Source organism: Miscanthus floridulus, chromosome 5, assembly GCF_019320115.1.
Source record: "Miscanthus floridulus cultivar M001 chromosome 5, ASM1932011v1, whole genome shotgun sequence".
NCBI lineage: Eukaryota > Viridiplantae > Streptophyta > Magnoliopsida > Poales > Poaceae > Miscanthus > Miscanthus floridulus.
In genome coordinates, this window is record NC_089584.1 from 66,344,387 (window position 1) to 66,372,377 (window position 27,991).

A 27,991-nucleotide genomic window follows, 5' to 3' on the forward strand; every position below is an offset into this window, starting at 1 on the left:
TGTAATGAGTCGTACCTGAGTAGGATTCATGCTTAGGCTCCGGGTATAAATATTGAACCCCGGCTATTGTAAAAAGGACATCCAATCAATCAATATAAGTTACTTTTTTGGCTTTACACCAACCCTTAGGAGTAGGAGTAGTGTAGATCTCAGCGAGTTCTTCAACAAGCAAGGTTGCATCAGTCCGGCCGACCTCCGGCTTGTCTGTAAGTACCATCATGGCTTATACTTCTGTTTGTACAGCTACATGGGTTAAGTTCGACCTCCACTGCGAACTCTAGTATAAGCTAGTTATTGACTCTTATCTAGTTCAAGTACGGCTACATCGGTAAAGTTTGACCTCCACTGCTCGAATTAGTTCAAGGTCAAGTTATCGGCTCTACCTAAGAGTGGCATCCTTTGGGTAGATTCATTAAGTTATCGATCTTGCTGATGTTCTTATCGTCATTAATTTTTAGCAACATCAACCTACCCGGTCGAGATCGATCTAGATCGGCCTTACATCCTTTTAGTCTATTGTTTGCTTTGTTACAATACGATGTCTCTTACTTTGAGCGATGGGTTATATTTTATTGGCTATTCTAATTCAATCTTGATCGTGCATAGTACGCGGTTAAGGCATATCCGATCTTGAGGAGGTTTGTTGGCTGGTTAAATCTGGTCTATAGTTCGCTGTTATGGATGCAACGATCTGGTCGATCCCCACTGATGGCATTTAGATCGGAGGATGCTAGTTGGTAGATTTACTCTCGATCAGGCGTGACCTTAACTGTTTGCTATGCCTGCATCGGCTAAATAGCCGATCGCATATGCTTTAACGCCTATAGTGTGTCTTCATGATTCTGTTAAATGTGAATAGATCTGTGTACTTTGAAGGTTTGATTTGTTGTCTTTATCATGGCTGCCATCGATCTGGTCGAACCCCACTGTTAGAGATAGCAAGTTAAGTCTAATGAGTTCATAGATTTGTCCATGTTAAATAGTTGATTGTTCACATGCTGTAGTCCCTTTTCCAACTGAATCGGCTATTTCAGCCGATCTGCCTGAGCGTTCAAACATATAGCATGTCTTTCGGAAAGCCTATCGATGTATAGATGGTTTTACGGGTTCTTCGGTTTTAGTTTGTTATTATTATCATAGCGCCATCGATCCGGTTGAACCTCACTGTTGATGGTAACAGATTAGATTTAGAGCGTTTGTAGATCCATTCATACTAAACAGACGATTTGTTCACATGTTATATCCTTTCTTGTTAGATTCATCGGCTCAATGCTTTATACTGATAATATCCACCTAGCTGATGATTTTACTTATATCCACGTGCATTGTACATGACAACATAAAATCAATCGTGATCCACGAGCTTCACAGTCTGTAATAGCTAATTTCTTCGCGTATCGGTCGTTTTAGTCGATTTTTCCCATCTGGCTGTTCCCGAAGCGGCACACTTGGAACTGCCTGGGCAAAGACCAGCACGTTCCATCTTAACTTACTGATAAACTTTCTCTCCTTATCAATTGCAGGTCAAATTGACTGGCATGCCTCGAGAGGAATTCGCAGGGTCGGCTAGCCTTGCGATTGAAGCCAAGTGGATCTCCAGCCATGCTCCATCAAGTAGATCCTTTCGGCTTGCTGTGTGCCTAGTGCATTGACATGTTTTTGCATCGACACCCACAAGTCCACGTCAAATGGAGAATGGTCCCATAGGTACACATCAAATGGACAAAGGACCAAGCAAGAGACTTTATGATGAATTGCAAGCATCAGGGATGAGTAATTGTAGGTCCCATGGGTACACGTCGGATGGAGAAAGGACCATGTGGAGATTTATGATGAAGTGTCGTTCGTTATAGATCGAAAACTTCATCATAGATGTGTAATTAGTTCAATGATGAAACCCCGGTTGTCACAATTCTAAAGAGGATCATCATAGATGAGCAGGAACAGTCTATAATGTTTTTTGGTCATGAACCCCGTGCTGTTCTATGGCATTTTTGTGTGACGATGCCTGATTTCATCATAAATAGGGAGGGTTAGAGGATCGTCACCACTGATCTATGACGAAACATGCATATTCGTCATAAAAAAGCTATCTTCTATGATAGTTTTGGATTCCTCATTAAGATTTTCATCATAGAAGTGGATATTTCTAGTAGTGCCATGTCCCTGCACATACATCCTCCCCTCCCGTGTGCGTGCCTAACATCTCAAATTTCTAGGCCGAAATGAGCTACTTGGCTTCACGGTCGGAACGACTTATCCGACCAACTAAGTGAAAGGTTGTGTTCAATCTCGATAGACATACCAACAACGAATGGTCCTTAAACGACACAGGTGGGATGAAACATGCACATAGGACCTCCATGTCTTGCTGCCTCTCAATCACCGAATCCCGCTCGGTCTCGATTTATCCATCCTCACATGGTTATTTTCCACGGTAGCAAATATAGCCAACCATGTTAGAGTAGCCACCTATCTTGTAGGTGAAAGTAATCACCTGACTTCTACCGGTCTAAGTATGGATAAGCATAGATCGACCTACATATATATATAGAACTACTACCCTATAGTTGGCTACAAAATAACTTATTCTGTAGCCACTTTGAGTTGCGATAATTACGATGTTAATTTACGGGATTATAGTAACTCCTTACTAAGTGGTTTACTATAATGTTATGGTAAATATCCCCATGTGTTATAGTAACCCAACTATCGTAAATATATATTGACATTATAGTAAATTAGTATATAAAATTATCGTAAATGGAGGTGGCTACAGAATAACTTATTTTGTAGCTGGCTACTAAATATACTATATATATATATATATATATATGGTAAGTCATGCAACAACGGTTTCATCCAACTTCTATCAACCTAATGCACAATACAAGATTATACTCAAGTGCATTTTAAAACAGAGGGTAGGAGGCTTATAATGCTCTGGGGCTTGCCTAGGATCTGATATAAAGTTAGTTCAGTTAGCTTGCACCATCTTGTGGAACCTCTCCACTCTAGGCATGCACTCCAGGGGTCCTTCCATCTTTGGGATAGGTCCACCAAACACTGTCTTCAGATCCAGCTCCAACATCACATGTTTCAGTTCCTCACGTCGGGCATCTAGCACACCTAGATAAGATTCAACAATGCAAGTGCATGAATACGATGAATGGCAACATGAGATGCATCACATAAAAGCATTCAAGACAAGCACATGGTTACACGATAAGGCATAAGCACCTAGAGTGTTTAACTAAACATCACAATCTATTATAGAGAGATAGCAAGCACAACAAGCATAGCACACAAGTTAACTTAAGTTCAGTTACTACAAGCATTCATCAATCAAGAACTAACTAAACATATTTAACCAAAACAAGAACAAGTTAAAGCAATTAACTTAAGCACATGCACAGAATCTGGACAGCGGCAAAGCAGCTGCTTCTTTTACTCATAACTATGGTTATAGATATCCAACAAGGGTAACCTTAGACTTTCTGGAAAGCTTACGAAATTGTCTACATCTTTCATATTATCATCCAGAGGTAATTCATTAGCTAACAAGGTTGAAAACAACAAGGAAGCAGAACTACAGCGCAAGGATAGAAAACTGACATGAACTTTAGAAATGTATATCTGAAGTTCTAGACATCCAATAAACATGATTATTAACTTTATGGAAAGATAATTAAGTTATCTATAACTTTGTTATTATCATCTCAAGATGATTCAATAGTTAACAGACCAGCAGCACGAAGAAGCAAATCTGTCTAGACTTGGAAAGATTCTAGCATTAAACTTTAGATATCTATATCTAGAGTTCTAGACCACCAAAAGGGGTGTTCTTTAATATTTTATAAAGGTTATGAAAAGCACTACAACTCTTTTATTTTCATCAAAATATGATTCCAAAGTCATCTTAGTTAAAAAGACATAAAATTGCAGCACTGTCCAGAACATAAGCTAATCCTAACAGGGAACTAGTAAAATCAATAACTCTCAGATCTATTGTCCTCAAATCATGAAATTTTAGGAAAAGCAAGATGAGGAAGTTATCTATAACTTTTTTACTCAACATATTCACAAAAACATCATTATCACCACAAAAACATCACCACAATAGAAACTGCTCTAACAGCCAAAACAGCACATGTGTAACTGATTCTTTCTTTGGTTTATTAACAAGACATTACATGTATTTGCTAAAAGCATAGCCCACAAACTATTATCCATATAGTTAATAACATTAACCATCATTAATTTGAGAAGCACACTAACACACCCATGTCATACATATAAACAAGTGGTAAGGGAAAGATTAAAAGTTTATTCAACAACATACTCCCTAGTGGTGGTACTTAACAAGAGAGCACACATGCAAGCCATCTCAGGGTTTAACCAAAACTAACATAACTCAACAACATCTCCAAGTTCGTGTAAGCAAGTGAGCATCACGAGTATCATGGATAGAGATATTTATATCACTAATTACTATCCTTTTGCATAGATCAACATACAACTTAATTATAGCAGCGCAACACACATGTAAAATGCCAAGCTTTGCATCAGCACTAGCATGGTGATCAGCAACCAACCACTATCAACCAGCATGGATAGCATCACAAACATCAATTAAGCATTACCTCCCATTAAACTTTCATTAGCTTATATATATTAAAACATATATATTCATTCTAGGTGATATTACAAACAACTAGTTTGGACTTGTAATTTTTACACCTGAAAGGTAATATCAAAACATAGCTACTGTAGAAATATTACATGCTCGGGTCTTGTATATTAATTATCATAATAAAACAAAGTTTAATTGTGACAAACCATGTGAGATCAAGATAAATCTATAAATCAACATTTTATGCAAACACATGGCTATATTAAGGTTCCTTAGGTTACAACAATATCATGCAAAGCTAGTGGAACCACATTTTCCATTTTACACATGTATATTATTTATAAACCAATTATCAAGCACAAAACAAGTTAAATCAAAAGATCAGACATACTGCATCCAATGAAGCTGAAATTTTTACAATAGCACAAGAATCACATGAATAACCTAGAATAAAAATTTCACATTAAAGCAATATATCAGCAGATATGAATTTATTTCTAGAAAACCCTAAAAAGCATAGATATAAATCTAAAGCAAGATTTGTCTACTAAAACATGCAAGATTATACATCTACTGCATAGATCTACTCACAGGGATTCCAAAACATCTTTATTTTCCATTTTATGATTTTCTATGATTTACTATGCAATTTAGAAGTTTCAGTTGATTTATGCATAAAACAAAATATTAAACTAAAAAGGACAAACAAATTTGCATCAAAGACCCTGCACTTTCCCCTAATCTACTAAGCCTAGATCTGTAAAACTACTCTCTCTAAACATCTTGCATTAGGAACCCTAGAAAGAGTTTCTAATTCGTTTTCTTCCCTTTTCTTCAACCTTACGAACACAGAACAGAGGATTGACGGTGGGAGCTCGATTCTGACGGGGAGGACAGTTGTCAAAGGAGTCAGAGTGGCCAAAAAGACGAGACACGCTCGCGGGTGGCCTCGCCTTGGCCAGAGGCAGCCAGCAGACTAAGCTAGGCTACTGGCGGCGCCAACGCCTGCACGTGCGTGGCGGCCTAAGGCGACTGGCCTAGCTAGCCAGCGGCGCCTAGATGTGCTACCGGCTGCGGTAGCTCGGAGGTGCGGCGAGGAGTGCTGGAGGGGGCGCAAGGATGGTCAGCTTGGGGAGGAGCAGCGATGATGGGCGCAGCTCTGCTCAGCCGGCAATGGCGAGTGCGAGAGAGAACGAAATAGAGCGAGAGGGAGAGGGAGCGAGCAGGATGGAGGCGAGAGTGAGTGCAGTGCTCTTTTCCCTTTCCTAGGACGCAGCGGCATGGGCCAGATGATGGCATACGGTCGTCGCGGGGCGCGTGCGGCCTAGGCCTGTCCGCCACTTCATGATCCTACCAATTCAAAATCTGTCAAGGAGCTGACTAATACGACCGCAAAAATACAACTGAAACTTCATTTTCTCCCCTTCATATCTCTCAAACTGGTTAGTGATTTGACCCACCAATTATACCATGTGTTAGAGCTCCATAAGTACTCCAACTTTGATTAAAGGAGCTTGGTCCAAATCAAACTGGTTTGCAACAAACAAATTCCCAAAGAAGGCTACATCAAAACTGAAAACTAAACTTTCAGCAATCCAGACTTAGCCGAACTTCTGGGAACCTAAAATAGCAGGGAAGCTTTGTTAGCCGAGGTTAGACACCGATCTAGGTCAAGGTCATTAAACAAAGTTAGCTCTACTCGACCAGAACTACAACTTTTATTTAAGGTTAAACTCCATGCAAGCACTCTAAGCTACAGATCAACTCGGGTCAAACTAGCATCTTGAAATAAAATTACTTCAGGTTAGCTAGCATATAAAAGCATTTTTAGCCTAAAGTATGATTAGGTGCTCAAGCAACACTCACTTGCATTAACAAGCATGATCATATAGCATACACACGGTTAATTTAAACATCACATGGAAAGAACATAGAGTAAATAAATGCAATTCACATGCTCATGCTCATGAATGAATGAATAATGCTTATGCTCATACAATGCAAGTGGAATATGTAAGCTTAACACCTAGGGTGGTACAGTGATCTTATTCACTACTACACTAAGACCTTTCATAGCCACATCGTAACCCCCATCGCAGTCCAATTTTGGCCTCGACAGTAAGTTGTCGACAGTGATGGTCATAGCCATCACCGTCATCATCTGAGACTGACTATGGTGTACACTACACCTTCATAGTGGCTTATCATCCATCCATGATAAGGTCCTTACTTCTGTCGCATTGGAGCACGACCCGACTGTGGGTATACACTAACACCGCTACATTGGCAAATGATCCACCTGTGTGGAGGCTATCATCACCATCGTGTGGGCACATCAACCACCTTTGTAGTGGTCACCAGCACTGTCGCTTTATACTTTGACCCGACCATCTGCGGTGTAGGTTCGCTATCGCTTCGATGATCGAGACATCTGTAGAGGTAAACATCACCGTCGCTTCAGCGTATATGAACCATTAGTATAAAGGTCATGGTCACCGTCGTGTTGCACCACGATACGCGTTTGATGATCGGTTAGTTAGTGTCAGGTTACTAAATGATTCGACGTGATATACTTTTGATCCCTGCCGCATCATACAGTAGCGATGGTGTTGGACGTTTGCACCACCAACGGCAGTTGTGATAACAAAACAATAAACGGCCCTTAATAGCTTATTGAACACAAAGCACATAGATGCAATCATTATATCCATAAGCCATGTTCTTACAATAACAATGGACGCTTACCATAACATCTTTCTTAACTGATGTCCTAACATAACCGGTACATAGATTGCATACTAAAGGTACTGATCTCTACAGACTTACATAATGAAACAGCGTAGGTGTGCTCCTTCTATGTGACACTCCTGCTTGCTAGGCAAAAATGATTGTGCATCCTTCGAATTGGTAGCCAATGCACCATGGAACCCCTCTTCTTCCTCCCTTAGCCAATGCACGAAAATTATTCAAAAGAACTCAGACTCCAACTGCACAAAGCCACAAAATTAATGATATTAAACACACCATTCCTTTAGTTACTAAGCCCAAATTGGCCTATATAGAACAAAAACAACAACCTATCTGAACAAACAAAATACAGTAAATGCACCTTTACTACTCTACTAATACTCCATGAACAACAGAACATAAGTTAGATAGTGAGATCCATTGATACATAGACTTCAGGTAGGTCTAGGACAGCGGATGTCCCGTGTAGGGAGGACATAAACTTTTTATGTGGCTCATGTCATATGCAAGCAGCGTTCTATCCTTCCCAACAAGGAAAATTAAATTCCATTCAAGGTTAACTGCAATCACTCTGTACTCCACATCACAAACCTCGTAACCAAATTCAATATTGTTCTATCCAAATATCTCTAGTGTGGTCACCGTATGCTTCATTGTCCATTTATTACTACCATAGTCTTCAAGAATCCAGATTGATAGCTAAGTCATAGTGTAAATATCAGCAGTACATAAACACAACTAACCCTGAGCTTCATGGATGAAGATTGCATCACAACACGGCTTCTGTATTTTCCTCCATGTCTTTTTGTCACCACAAGGGCAAAGGGTTTTTGTGGCAAAAATTTTCATCACAAAAGCTTATTTTTCACCACAAATCAGCTTTTGTGGTGAATTTTTAAATCACCACAAATACTCACCACACAAATACTCTAGTGATGAGTATTTGTTCCCCACAAATAACCATACTCATTAGTGACAACTTGTACTGCCACTAGTAACGTAGACATGTGTGGCCCATTCGTTGTCACAAAAACTTATGCATTAGTGGCAAAAAATTATGCCACTCATAATATTTTTAGTGGTGATAATAGTTACCACAACTATACAGAATTTATGGCAATATAATTGTCACAATTACCATTGTAAAAGTGACAAATTTTGTGGTCACTAGAGACTGCATATTAGTGACAAAAGTTTCGCCATTACTTAGTTTGTCATGTTGATGCTTGTTCTCACTATTAAATTATAATTGTATCTAATTGTTTGCCACAATTTGTATGGGAAAAAGTGGTAACTTGTTAATACAAGTACTTGTCATTTGTGATGCAAACTTATCCTCACATGTAAAGTATGGTGGCAAACCTTTGTCATAAAAAATTTATCTTTTTGTGAGAACTGACAAGACAAAATGTATCAATAGTTTCACCACAAAAAAGCATGGCATCTATAGGAAAATATTTGTCGGGACAAGTTTTGTCACAAGATAAGTTTCAATTGTGTGAAACACATTAGATGTTGTGGTGACCAAGTTATTATTATTATCCTTGTTGTAGTGACAAAAATAGCTCAACAAATGTACATTATAGCAATATGATTATCTCAAATCTGCACTAATAATATTTATTTCAATGATTCAAATTGGGCACTCAAGTAGTACATAAAACTGAGAACACTCAAACCTCAAAATAACTCTGTGGACACTACTTTAAAGTCTCACAATTATTATTCAACTAAATGGGTTTAAACTTTAAGATGCTGGAGGCCACGAGGCACCAATGCGTTCAAATAATTTAGCCATTTGATGATCAAGTTGTTCTCTCACTAGGCGAGCAACTTCTCCACTCTGTGCTTGACACAAAGAACTTAGCTCATCACTTTGGGATTGTTGCTCTTCTTGCAGTTGTGCATTTGTTTCGACCACCATGGAAACTTGGCCTTCCAAAGCTTGTGCTCATTGCTCAGCATCCACAGCACGTTGCTTAGCAGCATCTGCACGTGCTCGAGCTGCAACTTCACGCTGTTCAGAAGCCTCAATTTGCCCTTGCAATCTGATTCTTTCCTCAGCCACTCGGTTTACAGCACGAATGCCAACACCACGTGAATGGTTTAGCTTTCAACCAAGAACTAGTGCGAAGTGCTCCACTATAGGCACGGGCACAGAAGAAATCTTTTCTTGATGTATCCCAGCAGTTTCATGTTATTTGGTCTGCAAAGTATGAAAAATAAACTAATTAAGAACCCATATACTACACAACAGGAAAAAGCATTCATTTAACGAATCATAAGTATGAGCACAAATTAGCTATAGGATAGTGTGACATCCAAATGTTCTCTTAAAAAAATTGCAAACATGTTATCTAATAAATAAAAATTATAGACCAATTAAATAATATATGAAATTTACAAATAGCTTAATAAAACGATATTGTTCATGATTAGAGATATTGCAAACATGTCATAGTGCCCGGACTTGTCAACTCATTAAATGAACAATACATCAGAAACTATGTTGTAGAGATAATAACCATGAAAGAGTCATACAAAATTCTACTACCATACTTTATCATACAAAAAATCCACCACTTCCACCTAATCCTAGTTCAAAAGGTAGGATACAGATTGACAAATATGAAACCCAAACACGCCATCAGAACGGAAGTAATATGTTCATACCATTATTTCTTCACCCATTGGAATAGACCGTGTCCCATCAGCCTTTTGATATGTAACCCTCCAAACTTGCATAGCAGTAGGCCATTCACCAGTTTCTGGGTCTCGCTGCATTGGAATAAAAAAAGCATGTATTCACTAATTCAGAACGATGTGTAGCAGAAAAGGAAATCTGCCTAGTAGCTTTTTTCCTCACCAAATCGTAAGCGATTTGAGCAATTGATCTAGTTCCTACTTTGGACCCCATCTCTTGCTTTCCTCTATTGATAGAGGTTTGGTTGCTCCTTTTCTAGTTTACAAATTGCATAAATGTATCATTAACAATTATGTAGCACTGTTATTTAGGATATGAGTTGTATGTACCTGAAAATCATCATCCGTCCACAAATTCCTTATCAACCATTGCCACAAATTCCTTATAATAATTTAGGACATGTTGTGGCCTTGGCTTGTTGTTTCGGTAAGCTTGAAGTAGACAGTAATGCCGATTATTATATTGACTCTCTACTTGTCTCATGGCACAATCTTTATCTTCTTCTGAAAGATCAGGAAACTTTTGCTGTACAACAAAGATATATTGTAATAAGCAGCCACTGAATGCAATAATAACCTATACATGCCAAATATATTCATTTCATATGAAAAGTAGGTCACCTTTAGTTTTCCCCAAATAGATGTAGTAGTACCAGGATGAATCTTATCCATGTCCCTCCACTTCTTCACTTGGAGTGGTACAATTCTTACAAGAACTATTATCTCACTTTTAAATAAACTAGCATATTTTTCACACACTTTGTCAAATTCTTTAGGGAACTCTATATCAGTATGCTTTCCTTTTGCTCTTCACTTGCGAAGTTGATTGTTAATTGTAACTTTCTTCCACTCTTAGCAGGGCCTAGTTAATTTAGGGAAAAGAACAAGGGTAATTAAATGTAATGTTTGTAATCTATAGTGTCAAGAATCAAATTTTATATTAGTATAGCAGGTCGTGACATGATAAATGTAGCACTTGTTATTATGTCGTATGAAGAAATAAATGTAGATCAGAATAACAGAGCCTAGCTAAATCAATGAAATAAACAATGGTGTAAAGAAGCAGGCCTCAGATTAGCAAAACACCTTCAGTGTTGTGTGTTATAGCATTTATTTGATTATTTTCATCCATGGTCACATCTGAATCCAATTGATCACGTGCATTGTCAGTTCAAGATCCACGTGAACGTAGGTTGTCATTTCACCTATAGAAACAAAAATAGTCATTTTGTAAATTTTACATAACTAAACACAACAGAAATGGCTATCTTTTATTGTACCATCAGCACACAACCAATGCAAGTAAACACAGTTGCAAGTAACTAGGATTTTTCACTTCGGCAAGAACACAAACCCCATGTATTTGTTCATAGTGGTGCTAAATGTATAAAACAAACCTATACCAGAGGTCAATTGGTCCCTTGGATCCTTGGATAAAGTAGAGGCAAGCTCATCAAATTTTGTATCCATTTCAGCAATTGTTCATCGAGGCACCCGTGGAGCCATTTTCCCTACGAAACAGCAATGGAATTCATGGAGAAACATAGCCATCAAATTAATGGATATTTTACAAAAAGAAACAATCTTAAGAAAAAATAATTTGAGACATACAAAGGTTGGAAACAATATGTCAAAAAGATAATTTGAGAAATATAAAGTTGGACTGGGTTGTAGGCATGGATGTCGTAGGTTGGTGTATAGCACAAATATGGCATGGATGTGATGCATATTCATAGATCGAAAATCAAGATATCAGTATGGAATTGGAGGTATCGCATCTTCTTGCGGTGCAGAGATGCGGCGGCGGCGACGATGGCACCGGTGGTGGCCACAGCGGCGGCGCCATGGCGGTGGCCACCGCGGCGATGGTGGTGGTGGCCGTGGCGATGGCAGCGGTGGCCGCAGCGGCGGCGGCCATGGTGGTGGCCGCACTGGCATCCACATTGAACTGGATCGGAGGCCACAACGATGGATCAACATGGTGGTGGATTTTCCGCATCAGCATCATGGATCCGTGGGGCAAGTAGCCACTAGAGGCATCTGGGCATGCGCCATGGCGATACATGCCTTGGTAGCCACTTTGACCTAGGAGTAATCATGGGTGGTGTCACGGGGTCAGAACCGCAGCAAGCATTGTTGTTCGAGTCGGTATTAGAGTACGTGTCTCCGGTGGCTCGGGTGGACTCAAGAACACAAGAATCATAGAGATGACTGAAAGGTCCTAATATGGCTAGAGGGGGATGAATAGCGTATTTTAAAACTCTACAAAGCACTAGAACAATTGATTAGTACAACAAATGGCGTAATACAATTTTGCTCTAGCTCTACAAGGGTTGCAAGCCACCTATCCCAACAATTCTAGTTGCTATGATCACTAGGTACACACAAAGGCTAAGTCACTACTCACTAAGCTAGTGTGCTCTCAAAGACTAACTAAATAGCCACACTAACCAAACTTACAAGCTCTCAAAGATTAACTACACTAAAAAGCTTGGCAACTAGTTTGCAAGAAAGTAAAGGAGGGGATATGATGATTATACCGCCACGTCGAGGAATGAACCAATCACAATATGTAGACAATCCAATCACTAGGAGAAATCCAATCACACAAGAGACACAAGATTTTTCTCCCGAGGTTCACGTGCTTGTCGGCACGCTAGTCCCTGTTGTGTCAACCAACACTTGGTGGTTTGGTGGTTAAGAGGTGTTGCACGAACCTCATCCAACAAATGGACACCAAAAGAACCTATCCACAAGTGAGGTAACTCAATGACACGAGCAATTTACTAGAGCTACCTTGCGGCTCTTCGCCGAGGAAGGTGCAAGACCCCTCACAATCACCAGAGCCGGCCACGAACAATCACCAACATGTGCCAAAGCTTCTACGCTGCTCCAAGCCATCTAGGTGGTGGCAACCACCAAGAGAAACAAGAAATCCACAGCCACAACGATCCTCAAGTGCCACTAGATGCAATCACTCAAGCAAATGCACTTGGAATCACTCCCAATCTCACTATGATGATGAATCAATGATGGAGATGAGTGGGAGGTGTTTGCTTAGGCTCACAAGGATGTCAAGTATGTCAAAGTGCCAAGAGTGAGCCCCAAGCCAGCTAAACACTATTTATAGACCCCCTCAAATGAATAGAGCCGTTTGGGTCAAGGAGGGGGTTCTGCGCGCTGACCGGACGCGTTGGTCAAGTTGACTGGACGCACCGCGCCAGTGTTCGGTCACACATCTATCGACATGTGGCCTCCTGCATACAAGCATAGCCACCTGATCTCAATGGTAAGTAAACAGTTGGCTTGACTCAAATAACGACCAAACACAGTGCTTCGACACACCTCACACAGCGCCACTCCGGGTCCGATCGTTCCAGTAAGGGTCTAGAGACGATTTTTAAGGACTAGACGCATTAGGTCACTAGGGACCAGACGTGCCCCAGAGTCCGATCAGTACCTCACCTCTCTACGCTTGGCTGAGATGCTGACACCAGCGTACGTCAGTGTGGACCTGATGTAGCCCCTGCGCGTTCGATTACGCGCTGCCGCCAGCGTCTGGTCGCCAAAGCCTGCTGCTTCTTTGCTACGCCATGACCTGATGTAGCACCAAGTCAGGTGCTAGCTTCTGGTCAGGGCCTAGACCTCTTGGCCAACACTCGCACCACCAGTTGTAAATGACCGAACGCATAGGTCCACCCCATCAGCTGTGTCCGATCAAGGACTTTCTCCTACTTTTATTTTTCTAAGTCCACAACCACTTCGCCCATGCTTCCAAGTTGCTAACCACAGTGTGTACAACTCATGTGCTCGTGTGTTAGCATTTTCAAAGCATTTTACAAGGGTCAAAGTTAGCACACTAGGTTCCTAAATGCATATCCAAGAATCATGTCATCTAGTATCACTCGATAACCGCTTAGACAAAGATTTCCCCTCTTTATAGTATGGCTATTGATCCTAAATCACTCATACCCTCTATGGTGTCTTGAGTGCAAACCAAAAATGGCTCCTATCATTATACCTTTGCCTTGAGCCCATTTTTGTTTTTATCTTTCTTCTTTTCCAAATGTGAAGCACTTGATCATCTCTTTTTTGGCCATCACCTTCACCATGACCATCATCTAGCTTCAACACTTGGATTGGACTGCTTCATCTAAATCACACACTTAGATCAAAGGTTAGTCCTAGGTTTCATCAATTATCCAAAACCAAACTAGGGCTATCAAGGACGCAACGGTTTATCCTGGTTTGGGTCGATCGGTGCCCTACGTCCAACAGCTAATGATCCTTATACTCAAGAGCACCCAAAATCAAGGGTTACAATAGAGTGTACAGGAGGATGAGAGATTTGGTAGGGGGTTAGCTCAGTGCTAATGCTGAGGTTGCCTCACCACTGGTGGATCTTCCCCTCGTCAGAGAGGAGGAAGATGATGGGTGCAGTGGAGGAGCTCTCAGTGTGCCTCTCTAGGTTGCTCTGCTCTTGGTGCTGAGCAGGAATGGATCAATGGGGAATGGAATGATCTATCTGGAATCAACCTCTCCCCCTAGGATTCGACCCTACCCCTTATATATCAAGGTAGGTTAGCCACATGGTGGTTTAGGGGTTGAGCCTATGGTCTACATGTGTCAGAGTCTAGGAGGGTCTTGCAGCGACGCTCTGTGGACCGTGGCGCTGTCGTGGAGCTAAAGAAGCCTTAGGTGTCATCTGACTGGCCTGTTTTGACACACTGGGTGTCAGGCTATGTCGGCTTGGACTGTCCTCCACTAGATGCACCTTTTGGAGTCTTCTTGGTGGTGAGGGAGGTTAGCATGAGGGGTGGATGCGTGGGCCTAGAAGCCACTGAGCCCCAGAGGCCAATGTCAGGGGAGCGACTGGCAAGGCCATGCCTAAAGTGCTATGTCAAGGAGCCCCTAAGCCTCGATGGCTCGGGGCATGTCTTATTGTGCTCGGGCCTTGGTTGGCATCGTACGCTGGGTAGGAGCCAAGGGCTAGGCTCATGTTCCCTGTTGATAGGGAGCCTGAGGCTCAAGCTAGCCCCCGAGCCCTAAGCAGAGGCCTTGGCATGCTCAGACTTAGGCAAGTTCCTTAGTCTAAGGGTGTGTGTGAGCGTACCCGATGGGTATAGCCCCCGAGCCCTCGAGTGATCCTAGAGGGGTCGGCCAGGAGGTCTCTTCGGTCGGGAACCATAGATCCTGAGGCTTAACATACCCATATGTTAGGATCTTGTCAGGAGCCCCTAAGCCCATCGTGGCCTCACTTGCCTTGGTTCATGATGGCGATGAAGGGTTGAATTCGATCTTCTGGTGATAGAACTTGCCATGGCGGGAATGATCTTTGCTGATGAGGGTGTGATGCCCTGTGTGGGGCTCTTTCCCCAATGTGATGGGGATCCTCGACTGCTGAGGGTGAGCGGCAGTGGTGCTGACCCCTCTTTTGATCCTATGTCACATAGGTCTGTGGCCTGAGTGAGGGTTCAGTGAACTAATCTAGGAGTTACCAACTTTAGACCCGAGGGCACCCTTCTTTTTGGTTGGAGCCTATCGTGGGTTAGGTGATCGAGAGCATCTAGGCTCTAGCTCAAGGCCACCTGATCACCTGGCATGCCACGCCCTTCTAGGGGCTTCGGTAGCAGGCCCTGATCCTCTCAAGCTAGCCTTCTTGGGCTGACCTTCTACGACCATAGGTTAGGGCATGAGGACTACGCTGAGCTTAGGTGAGGGGCCCTCATTGGGCCCATGGCTCTATGGCTCCTAGCCCAACTCCAAGGAGTTGTCTGGATTTGGGGGCATGCCACCTGAGCGCCCGTCGATCAGGGGATCGAGTTACTCCATTTGGGGAGCTAGCGTAGCCCCTAAGGCCATCATGAGGCCTCCTTGTTAGCAAGAGCGGTGGCTTCTGGGCGTATCCCATCTGTTGACGCTCTATGTAGGTGGTTGATGGCGTCTGGGGTGCCATGGCTGGTGAAGGAGTTATGGTGTGCACTCCTGCACCGTCCCACTTTGTCTGGGAGATGGGATGTTGGGCCACATGGAGTAGATCTGGTGGAGGAGAAGCCATGGTACTTGGTGTGCATGGATCCGGTCCACTGATAATGGCTGGTGGGCCCGAGGGGAGTCAGATCCCCTCATGTCCAGTGAGGAGGCGTGCATGGAGTGGGCAGCGCGTGTGGTGGAAAGTGGAGTGGGGACTTGACTCGTTGTCAGCATCCTCCTGGCTCTACCTTTACTACATGGCCTCCATCATGCAAATGCTCTGAGGCATGCTGCGGGGATTGATGGGGCACCTGACCAGTTCCCCAACGCCTTTCTTGCTATCAATGGCTAACTAGAGGGCTCAGAGCTGCTCATAGCGCTATAAAAGGGGGCCCCGAGGATGCGGTGCCTTCTGTCCCTCCTCTGGTTTCTTCTTTTCTTCCTCTCAGATCTAACTCTTGGCCTCCCTCCAAGTGAGCCTTGCATCCCCAATCGGGCGATCGCTCCCATGAGAGTGGAAGGATTCCAATGAAGGAGGGGCAATGACACGACGCTAGATGCGTCTGTCATGTTTCCCTCCCCTAGAAAGTAGAAGGATTTTAGCGACGTCGCTGGAATCCTTCCGCTCTCGATCGCTGCCCCTCTGTGGGCCTCAGACGTCAGGGAGGAGGCCCAAGGTCAGCCCACTAGCCCGAGCCATGCGCACCGTAGGGCCCTGACCCAGGGGTCAATCGTGCCCTATGGTCTTTCCAGCCATATAGGCGGCAGTAGATCACAGTTTTTGCTGCCGTATATTGTAATTGGGTTGTTCCCAATTAAATGAAATTACTTTCATTTGTAATCTCATTGCTCACGAGTTGTTCTCGGAGACTTAGATCCCTCGTTGGGATGGGCTATTACGACAATGTCCTCGCTGGCCAAGATTGCAATGCCCGTGCTACTAGCGGGTGAGTCCGTGAGAACCATAGGTTTACAACGGTTCCATGCCCTAGCCATGTCCCCTAGAGGGGATATCCTTGGCTTCCTGACTAAGCCACTCATATAGTTCCTAAGCCCATCTATCGATGCTCGTGGGCTTGCTGCCTCCCTCGTTGAGTCACCATGAGCAGCTCAAGGTCAGTACTCGGACATCGTTCAAAGGTTAGGCAGTTTTGCTTCTGAGCACCTGGCTAAGTCCTCTAGTGACCGACCTTGAACATCCCTCATACCTTTGGATGCTTTGAGCGGCCTTGAAGCCTGGTGGGTTGGCCTTAGAACCCTTGACAATGCCCCTTCTAGGGCCCCATACCGTCATGTGGCTGGGAGGCATGATCTGATGAAGGATCGGGAAACAGGGAGATAGCTGCAAAAGAACAAAATGGACATAAGGGAGGGGAAGAGTTCATAGTTGGTAACGCGATGGTATGGGCCATTCTATTAGCGCTTTTGTTGATCTCTCGCCCGGTCCTCCTATTCTGTCCATCCCATCCTTACATTGCTCGGGGGCCTTCCGATGCAGTTCCCCTTCAAAGAGGGCAACAGGTGGTTAGCTTAGTCATTCCTTTGGTGTGGCCGAGCCACTACAGGGGTCACTCAATATAAAGGAGACAGTAGCAAAGACAAGCAAAGCAAGAAGGCCAAGAGGACGAGACTTTTCTTGGTTTTTGTTGTTGGAGAGGTAGGCTAGCGAAGGAGGTAGGCAAGCGGGTACTAGCTCGGGAGGTGCCACTTCTGGGTGAATGGCTTTGCGGTGGCCTTCCCTTATGGGGAAAGGTTGGAACTCACCTCAATTGGGTCAACCCCATCTAGGGGGGCCAGCGCCTTGATGGAGGGGCCACTCGAGCCATCACTACCGCTAGAATTGTTGGCTGCCCCATCAATGCTCGGTTGGTCAAGCGTTGCCACTGCCTTGGCTACTTCCTTTGTTGGTGCCCTTCCTATGTCGTGGCCGGGCCCGTCAGGACCATAGGGGGTGATCAGTGTGGCCGCTTGGGCAATGTAGTCTTGCTCACAGTAGTAGGCTTGTTTGAAGCTACCCTCAATGGTGATGACTCCCTTTGGGCCGAGCATTTTCAACTTCAAGTAGGTGTAGTTGGAGACAGCCATGAACTTGGCGAAGCACGGCCAGCCTAGGAGAGTGTGGTAGACGTTAGGGAAGTCGACCACCTCGAAAATGAGCAGCTCCTTGTGGAAGTTGTCCGGCTGGCCGAAGGTGACGTTAAGCTAGATGCACCCGAGGGGCACTGCTTCCTTCCCCGGGATGATCCCATAGAATGTCCCCTTGCTAGGACATAGGTTGCTCCGTGCGATGCCCATCTTGTCAGAGTGCTAGCATCGAGTATGTTGAGGCCGCTGCCCCATCAATCAGCAACTTGGTGAGGCGTGTGGTGCCCACGATCGGGCTGACCATGAGCAGGTAGCATCCCAGGTGAGGAACATGATTGGGTGATCCCCTTGGTCAAAGATGATGGTCGTCTAGGACCATCGAAGCCACATCGGGGCGATGAGGGTGTGATCGGCGTTCACCTCCTACTCAGTGATGTGGCGCTACTAGCGGGACTCGTACGCCTGGGGGCCCCCGAAGATCATGAGGCAGTGATCAGCCTCAGGGAACTCAGCATCATCCTCCAGGACAGCATCCATTGGCTCGCCAACCTTCAGGGTAGGCTTATGGACCTTGCTCTACTGACCGAGGGTGCCACGGATGTAGCCCCTAACGGTGGCGCTATCTTTGAGGAGGCGCTTCACCCGCCCCTAGTGGAACAGGCAGGGGGCCTCGAGCGCATTCATTGAAGTGCTCAGTGTGCACACCACGCCCATGGGGCTGAGGCCTAGCGGCATGGTCGGCCATGGCCAATGTCTCCTCCCCACAGTGCTTTCGGTTCTTGTTCCTCTTGTCACGGTGACGCTGGGATGAAGCGGGGTCATCGTTGCCATCCCCACCACTAAGGTGGCCGGCGGCTTTGGCCTTGCCACTGAAGTTTGCCTAGATGGCCACCTCACCGATGGCGTATTGGGTGGCGATGTCTAGGAGCTCCTACATCATGTGCGGGGTCTCATAGCCAAGAGCGTGGATGAGTGCCTTGCAGGTCATGACATAGATGAAGGTGTTGATCACATCAGCATTAGTGATGTTGGGGAGCTCATTGCGCTTCTTGGAGAAGCACTGGATGTACTCTAGGAGGGTCTCATTAGCCCTCTACCTGTAGTTGCGGAGGTCCCATGAGTTCTTGGGCCGAGCGTACATACCCTAGAAGTGACCGACGAAGACGGAATGGAGGTCAGCCCAGCAGCGGATGTTGCTGGGCTCAAGCTGCTCGAGCCACGCTGTGGTCAAGCTCGACAGGAGCAGGGGAAGGTATTGGACGGCAAAATCATCATCCGACCCCCCTCCTTAGCCCTTATGGTGAGGCGGTAGTCCTTGAGCCAATGGTCCAAGTTGGTCTCACCGTCGTACTTCGAGATGTGCATCGGTGGCCGGAATCGCCTGGGGTAGGGGGCTGCCTGGATTGCCACCCCAAGCACCTAGGGGCCAAAGTGATCCATGGCGGCGCCCACGCCCCCCGCTCAGGAGTGTGGGACTATGCCTGAGCATGGTGCCTGGCCTCGATGGTGTCGTGGACGTCGTGATCGTCGGTGACCTAGTAGTGCGTAGGGGGACGCTAAGGGGAAGGCTTGCACCTTTGCTCCTACTAGGGTTTGGTGGCCCTGGTCCTTGGACGACTAGAGCTACTACCAGAGGAGTCGCTACCACTTCCACCCATCGACAGGGTGTGCGTGTCAGAGCACTCCCCGTTGACGATGGTCACCGGCTGGGATGACCTAGAGAACACAGCACGATGCTAGGAGGCAAAACTCTTGGCCTGCTACTTGAGGGCGATGCAGAGAAGTTGTCTTGCCTCGTGCACCCGTGGGTCTAGCTTGTCGGAGATGTCCTCAAGCTGGTAAGTGGCGGCTGCCATGTTATAGGCCACTCGGGGGAAACGTAGGGCGCTGGCCGCCCTCATGCGGGCATCATCGTCATTGCTGGGAGGCTGCATGGCCTTCTATCGTGCAAAGTCCTGCCTTTGGTGCTCGAGCTTTGCCTCGGTGGCCTGTAGGTCCACCTACCGAGCTCATAAATGATCTACCTTCTCCTAAAGGTAATTTGTGTGGCTGTGGGGACTCAAGTCTGGCAGCGTGAGTTTAGGCGCCTCATCAATGGGAACCTCACTGTCAATGTGATAGCACATGCACGATGGGGCATAGCAGTTGATGTCATCGGAGTTGTACTCTAGGCCGTTCCCCAAGAGGATCTCGAGGAAGGTACGCAGCGAGGGGACGTCAGCCCCCACGGCACCAGAGAGGATTGCGCTCTGGGGCGCCTTGATGAGGACATCCCTTCCTTGGATACAACCATACCTATTGCATAGCAAGGGCCAATGAAGGAGCTAGCTGGGTGCAAGGTCATCAAGATAATCATTAAGCGGATGCTAGTGTAAACAACAAGAAGACCATACTAAACATTCGAAGTGCACGTTTGGACATCGTAGCAGTACCAGATTGATTTGATCATAACTCTCGACTCCGGACATTGTTAAAGGCCCATGAGTACTCATTGGAAAGATCTTGATGTCTATTTTCACATGGATCCAACCTCATGGCCAGACTCCACTAGAGATGAGCAGAATCAATGAAAAGACGTTCGGACCTCCAGTCATGGGCTGAGAACCACTTATCAAGTAAAGCCCACTAGGGGCCATTCTAATTTAGGGTTTCCACCCTCCCATGCCTCTAGGCTGTTTCCCACTATAAAAGACATGTAGCAGCCGCCATTTGAGGGTGGGTTTTATTCAGATGCAAGTTTAGCTTCAGCTACTTCCTTGTAAACACGTGTGTCGGCTAGACCACCCGATTTACTTGATTCAGAACCCCAAATTCGTGTCCTGATTTAGATCCATGAGTTGTTTTTTGTTTATCTTGTTCTCGATTACTTGTAGGTTCAGGGTTGTTCTTGGCACGGCAAGAACAACAACAAATTGGAGCCGGTGTACCTGTTGCTAAGTCGCAGCAATCCTGCTGGATGTTGTAGTCGGACAGCCAACATTGAATCCTTCCCCAAATCGACGTTACCCCATCCTCTCATCGAAAGATCAAGATCAGCCCCTGCCATATCATGTGGTAATCAGAGCAAGGTTAATCGGTGAGAGTATCTACCCATCCCTTTTATCTACCTACAATCCACAAAACTCCCCCCCAAAAAAAGGATAGAACTGAAATCCCTAAGACAAGTTTGTGCCTTGTTGTTCTGCATAGTCCTTACTTGTTGAGTTTTCCATTGCATCGATTGGTTGAGTTGCTGGTTCTAGTGTTTAATCCATTAGAGTTTTGAGTTCTATTCACATTTTTGTCACCACCAGATCCACCGCTGCTATCACCACCAGTCCCACCTTTTTGCCTCCACAAGAACCACCAGATCCTCCATCACCATCATCTCCATACCATCTCCGCTACATTCCAAACATCCCCCTATTCAAACGTGGAGCTCCCTAAAGTTTTCCACGCGTTGTGATTTGATTAGCATATATGAGTTCCTCGATTCAAAGAAAAAGAGTGTTTGTGCTTGTTCTCTTGTGCAAGTTCAATTTCTGTACCCCTAGTCAAAAAAATAAAATGTATGTTGTGAATTGTTTGCTCTCAATTTTTGGTTGCAAAACTTGAGAGTTGTACTGTAGGTGAAAAAATAGAAAAAGGGGTAAAAGAATCAGAAAAAGAAATGAAGCAAGAAAGATAGAAGAAAGGGTTTCAGCAGTTATTATTTTCAATTCGCTTGTGTTGTGTTGTTGGTGTCTGGTGGCTACGTTTGTGTCTAGGCTCATGTCTCGGAACGGTTCAACCTAGGACCAGCACAATATCATCGTTGAACGATTTTTCATTTTGTTTTGGCTAACGTGGTTCCAGTTGTCCCTTGAATTTATTTCCAGCCACCTATAGCTCCACAAATTTATCTACAACATCACAGGTTTACATTCGCTGCCATGATTGTTGTTGTTCTTGCTGGCTGACAACACCTCCTGCAAGTGTGGTAAGAACAAGTAAGAACTTGGTTAAGCAAGTTTGAGAGGAATGGAATCAGCCATTACTTAGTTTTCTTTTGTTATTCGAACACCTTCTTGTGTTATTGCTGCTGTTCACTAACCATGTCAGGAAATGGTGAGGACGAGCAGGGGCAACATGCACACTCACCACGCACAAGAGGCATCATACATGACTTCGAGCGCCGTATGAGGTTACACGCTGAAGGCCTCGAAGAGGATGTTCATGTTACCAATGAGCACCTTGGGTAATTAGAGACAACTCAAATTGGCACCAACCAAAGGCTTGCTGTGATGGAGGTTTCCATTGGAGAAGTGAACACTTCTCTTGCTGCTATTTTGGCTAGACTTGAGAGAATGCAAGACAAAGGACATAACCGTGCACATCAACACCACCGCAATGATGGTAGTGTGGGCAGTGTTTCAGCCGAGAATGATGATGTCTATGTAGGAGACACCAAGCATGATGATGAGGTGGATGCTCAACCCCATCGTCAACTGCACCATAATCGCCATGGAATGGGTGCTAGGCCACCACGTCGAGAGGTACGTGACAATGATGATTCTTTGGGTAAAATTAAGATCACCATGCCATCTTTTGATGGGAAATATGATCCTGATGCATACCTTACATGGGAACTAGCTGTTGATCAGAAGTTTGCTTGTCATGATTTCCCTAGAAATAAATGGGTTAGGGCTGCAACTAGTGAGTTTACTAATTTTGCTTCTATTTGGTGGAGTGAGTATTGCCGCACTAATCCAAACAATACTCCTCAGACCTAGGATGCTTAGAAAAGGGCCATGAGAGCAGGATTTGTTCCTTCATATCATGCACGTGATTTGTTACATAGGTTGCAGCAATTTAGGCAAAGGAATAAATCTGTAGAGGAATATTATCAGGAATTGCAAACTAGTATGCTTCGTTGTGGTTTGGTAGAAACCGAGGATGCAGCAATGGCTAGATTTGTAGGTGGTTTGAACCGAGAAATTCAGGACATTTTAGCTTACAAGGAATATAATTCAATCGATCATTTATTTCATCTTGCTTATAAGGCTGAACGGGAAGTGCAGGGACGTCGAGCTAGCACGAGGACTAACTTTTCTGTAGGTCATGCTAACTCTTGGACACCAAAACCTGCTACTGCACCATCGACACGAGTAGTTGCTCCATCTCCTTCAAACAACAAACAACGCCCTTCTCCATCAAATTCATCAGCGTGCCTGGCTGAACCAACAAAGGGAACAACAGCTCCAACAGCCAAGAGTTCTTCTTCCATTGCTTCTATGGGAAGAACAAGAGATATTCAGTGCTTGCAATGCAAGGGTTATGGACATGTGAGACGGAACTGCCCAAGCAAGCGCGTTCTAATCATGCGGCATGATGGTGAATATTCCTCTGCTAGTGATTTGGATGACGAAACATATGCTTTGCTTGCTGCTGACCATGCAGGTGGAGATGAGAATCCAGTTGAAGAACACATTGGAGCTAAACATGCAGATCGTTATGAGTGCCTCATTGTGCAATGAGTGTTGAGTGCACAAATGGAGAAGGCTAAACAGAATCAGCGCCACACCTTGTTCCAAACAAAGTGTGTGGTACAGGAGCGTTCATGTCATGTGATCATTAATGGAGGGAGCTGCAACAACTTGGTAAGCTTAGAGATGGTGGAGAAGCTAGCTTTGGATACCCGACCGCACCCCCAACCTTACAACATCTAGTGGTTCAACAACAGTGGCAATGTAAAGGTAACACGGTTGGTAAGAGTCAATTTTTCAATCAGCTCTTATCATGATTCCATTGACTGCGATGTTGTACCTATGCAAGTGTAACACCCCAGGTGTTTGTTACCAGTTGAGCTCAACCATGACATGTTAAGTGGTGACAGATCAAATCTACAAAAATGAGCCACCGCTTAAACTTGGACCATGCACCATTGCTTACATGTTGCCCTTTCCAAAAAGTATGCTTGAGTAATGCTGGATGTACTTGTTTCATGTGTCTCGCATCAATATCCATCTATATTGATCCATGGAAAAGTTTCGTGAAGTTTGGAATCAAGAAGTCACATGAAATGACAAGTTATGTTCTCACCTGAATTGCCTTATTAGGTGAATGAGAACATGTGATGACAAACAAACATTGCAACCTTGATCAAACAACTCTACTTACACTCATGAACAAAAGTTATGAAGGGTTCATGTTGAGCAAGTGGCCAGAAAATGCTCCAATAGATCAAAAAGTGTAATTTAAGCTTTACCGTGATGCTACTTTGACCTATGTTGACCAATCACTTACAGTGCTTACATGGAGTTGCACCTTAAATCAAAGTTGAAGTTTGAGTAGAGTAGAACAAACTTTGTTTTTAGACCAAGAGCCAGATCAACATGGAACTAAGGCGAATCGAGGCTCAAACATTGAAACGATAGCTGTTTTTGGTACTTAGAATTTTTTCTAAGTCTGGAATTCATCGTCGACTCGTCGTCGACATTGGCATTCCACGTTCTCCAAATTTCGTTAAGCAACTCGACTTGACCCCAAAATAAAGGTTGGAGCTAAGTTCATGGAGAAGAGCATATAAAAAGATGGCACTCGTTGGACTTCGTTTTGACCATCAATTTTGGACTTTTGTTAATCACTGTCAACGCGCTGACACTATCACTTTGGGGCCTAATTACTCGCTGATCTAGAGCTCTAATGACCTTGGTCTCTAAATCAAAAATGAAGAGCAGTTCACGGCCTTCAAACTTCATTTTAGGCCCATGGACCAATTCGGACCCGAGCCGGCCCAAAACGGCGTCCCACCTTCTCCACTTTGGTGCCCGCCACCTGATCGGCGGTGGGTCCTAATGGACGTGTGTCCATCGTGCATGGAGGCCGCGCGCCCAGCCTCTTGCCGTGTGTCCCTGCTCGCCCTGTGCCGATATGGAGGCCACACCGAGCCTCCTCACTTGCCCAAACTCTCTCTCGCCTCTCCACTCTCCCTCCCTCGCTCTCTGGCGTCACGGGCACGCTCCTAGATGCGGCCGCCATGGATGCCGCAGCCGAGCTCACTGCCGTCGTGGAACCCGCTCCTCGGAGCCTCCTCTGCCCTGACCACTGGCTCCATCACCTCTCCCTCCTCGTGGCGTACCTGGTGCACCCCTCCTTGGCCTCTCCTCGCTGCCGTAGCATGCGGCCACTGGTGCCATGGCCGCCGCGGACACCTATGCGCATGGCCAGGAGGCCACGGGCAGGCTCTGGCCGAGCCGAAGCCACCTTCGGGTGCGGACAGGTTCCATGGACCTCTCCGGCCCATCCCCCGCCGCCAACGAGCCTCCTCCGGCCGGCAACAGCAAGCCCGGCATGCTTCTCTGCTCTAAATTCCAACCAGGGGCCTCGGTCTCAAATTTGACAAAATGGAAGGGCCTATCTGCAAAGTTAGACTCAGATGAATAGTGCAGCACAGTGCACTTTCTCTTTTTCTCTTTTTCCTTTTTCAAGAAAGGGGCTGAATCTTTGGAAATCGTCATAAATCATATAAAAATCGTTAAATAACAAATATAGACTTTTTGGAATCCTTGTGAAGTTATCTATGCAGTAGATCTATAATATGGCAGTATTTAGTTTAAAGTTTTTGCTGTAAAAATCAATTTATGCAGTTAGGTTTGTACTACTAGTGGTGTCTTGTCTTTTTCATAACTGTAGTTCTTTTGGTCAAATAAATGTGAAATTTTTATGGAGTGCTCATCAGGTGATTGTTGTTGTCTGGTAAAAATTTTAGGAGTTCAGGATTTATATTTTAAGAGTTATAAAAATAACAAATGCCCTATATTGCCTTGCTCCTACTCCAAACAGTTCTCCATGTTTAAATTAATTGGCTCAGTTAAGTTATGAATCATGACTTGATGAAAATACATGAGTTGTATTAATTTTATTAATCTTTTCAAAAAGCTAAATATCATGATTTTTGGTTAAGCAGATCTTGAGTTATACTTGCTTAAATCTCTGTGGCTGTTTCTGCCCAAACCCAGAGAGGGTTTCCTTGTTTTTACTGTGGGGCCTTCTTAATAGTATAATTAGCTTTAGGTGTTTACAACAAAGTTGTTTATAATTTTCTAAGCTTTCTAAAAAGTCTAGAACCACATTTATTGGACATGTATAACTCCATTTGTAGCTGTTTGAAGTGGTATGTCAGTTTCTGTCTATGTTTTGTACAGAGATGCAATTATTGGATGGATTGACCTTGCTAACTGTAGAATCATCTTAATATGAGAATAATAAAGTTGTAGGTAACTTTATAAGCTTTTGAAAAAGTTATGATCCATGTTTTTTGGAGGTCTAGAACTCTAGTTATGCTTCTCTGAAGATGCTATTAGTTTTCTATACCACTGCTGTTGGGCTGCATGTGCAGTTTTGATTGTGCAATTATTTTCGTGGTGTAAATGATATTTGCTATGGTTGTAGTGAATACAAAAGTTGTATAAAATTTCATAATCTTGCTTGTGTTCAAATTGTAAGACCATAGGCCTGATAGTTTAGGAGTTACATGACTTTTAAGTCTTATGTCAAGTTTTGATTGTATTCGGAGCAGATCTGAAAGATGCTAGTGTTTGATCTAGTTAGGATTTGAATCACACCTAGAAATAATAAGAAAGTTGTAGATAACTCACTTAAACATCTTGTGTTAAATTTTTCTAGCATTTGGCCAAATATTTTGTGAGTTATGCCTGTTTAAAGTTGGGTTTCAGATATGGCTGCTCTCTGTCAATTGTGGACCAGTTTCTGTAAATGAGTATATTTGACTTAGTTAACTTGAGAATCATGCTAAGATGATTAAAGATGAATTGTAGAAAATTTCATAAGCTTTCCAGAATGTCTTATTGCATGGCTATTGGATTTGAATAACTCTAGTTATGATCCAAACATGAAGCTGTTGTTTCTAGTCCAAAAATAGACATATGCTAGTTGTGTTTGTTTACTCCATGTGTTGCTAAGTGTGGCTTATGCCCTTATTGATGGTCAAGTTATGATACTTGTGACCTTGTTAAACTTGTGTCATGCTTGATGTGCTTGCTCTCTATAGTTAGCTGTGTGATGTTAGTTAAATAGCTATTGGTGTTTATGTCTTGCATAATCTTGTGTTTGCCTTGAATGCTATTATATGATGCATCTTATATTACCATTCTTCATATTCATGCACTGCATCTTGCATCTCATCTAGGTACGCTAGATGAACCACATGAAGGATGTGAGCTTGGAACCGAACCCGAAGACGGTGTATGGTGGACTTTTCCCGAAGATGGAAGGACTAAGCAAGTGCTAGGACCGGAGATGTCACCAAGACGGTGCAAGCTAACTGAACTAACTTGTGTCGGATCCCAGGCAAGCCCCGGAGCATTCTAAGTCTCCCAGTATTTTATAAAATATTACATAAGTCCTTATGATTGATGCATTAGGTATAAGAGTTGTCTAGAAACACTTGATGCATGGAACTGCCTTGCCCAAGTACAAATACTACCTTAACCCTATGTAGGTCCAGGATCGAATATATGCTTAGCCATGCTTAGACCGGTAGAAGTCGGGTGATTTCCTGTCACCTGTGAGATTTAGGTGGATACCGAAGCACGGTTGGCTATATTTGCTATCGTGGAACATAACCATGGGTGATGTAAATTGAGGCCGGATGGAGTCTATGTGTAGGTTGACTCATGTGATTCCGCCTGTGCTGGTTAAGGACCATATCGTTGTTGGCACTTCTAACAAGATTGAACGCATGCCTATCACTTAGCTGGCCGAATAACTCGTTCCGACCGTGAAGCCGAGTAGCTCAACTCAGGCCGGGTCCCATTCTGTTGTGCACTCCTTGCAGGGAGCCAAACTGAGCCCAAGGGCAGGCTAGGC

General features: G+C 44.2%; 1 pseudogene; it reads right to left on the minus strand.

The window, feature by feature from the left end:
* Positions 1 to 9,128: 9,128 nt before the first annotated feature.
* Positions 9,129 to 12,149, minus strand: LOC136452272 (uncharacterized; annotated as a pseudogene).
* Between the last annotated feature and the right edge of the window lie 15,842 nt (positions 12,150 to 27,991).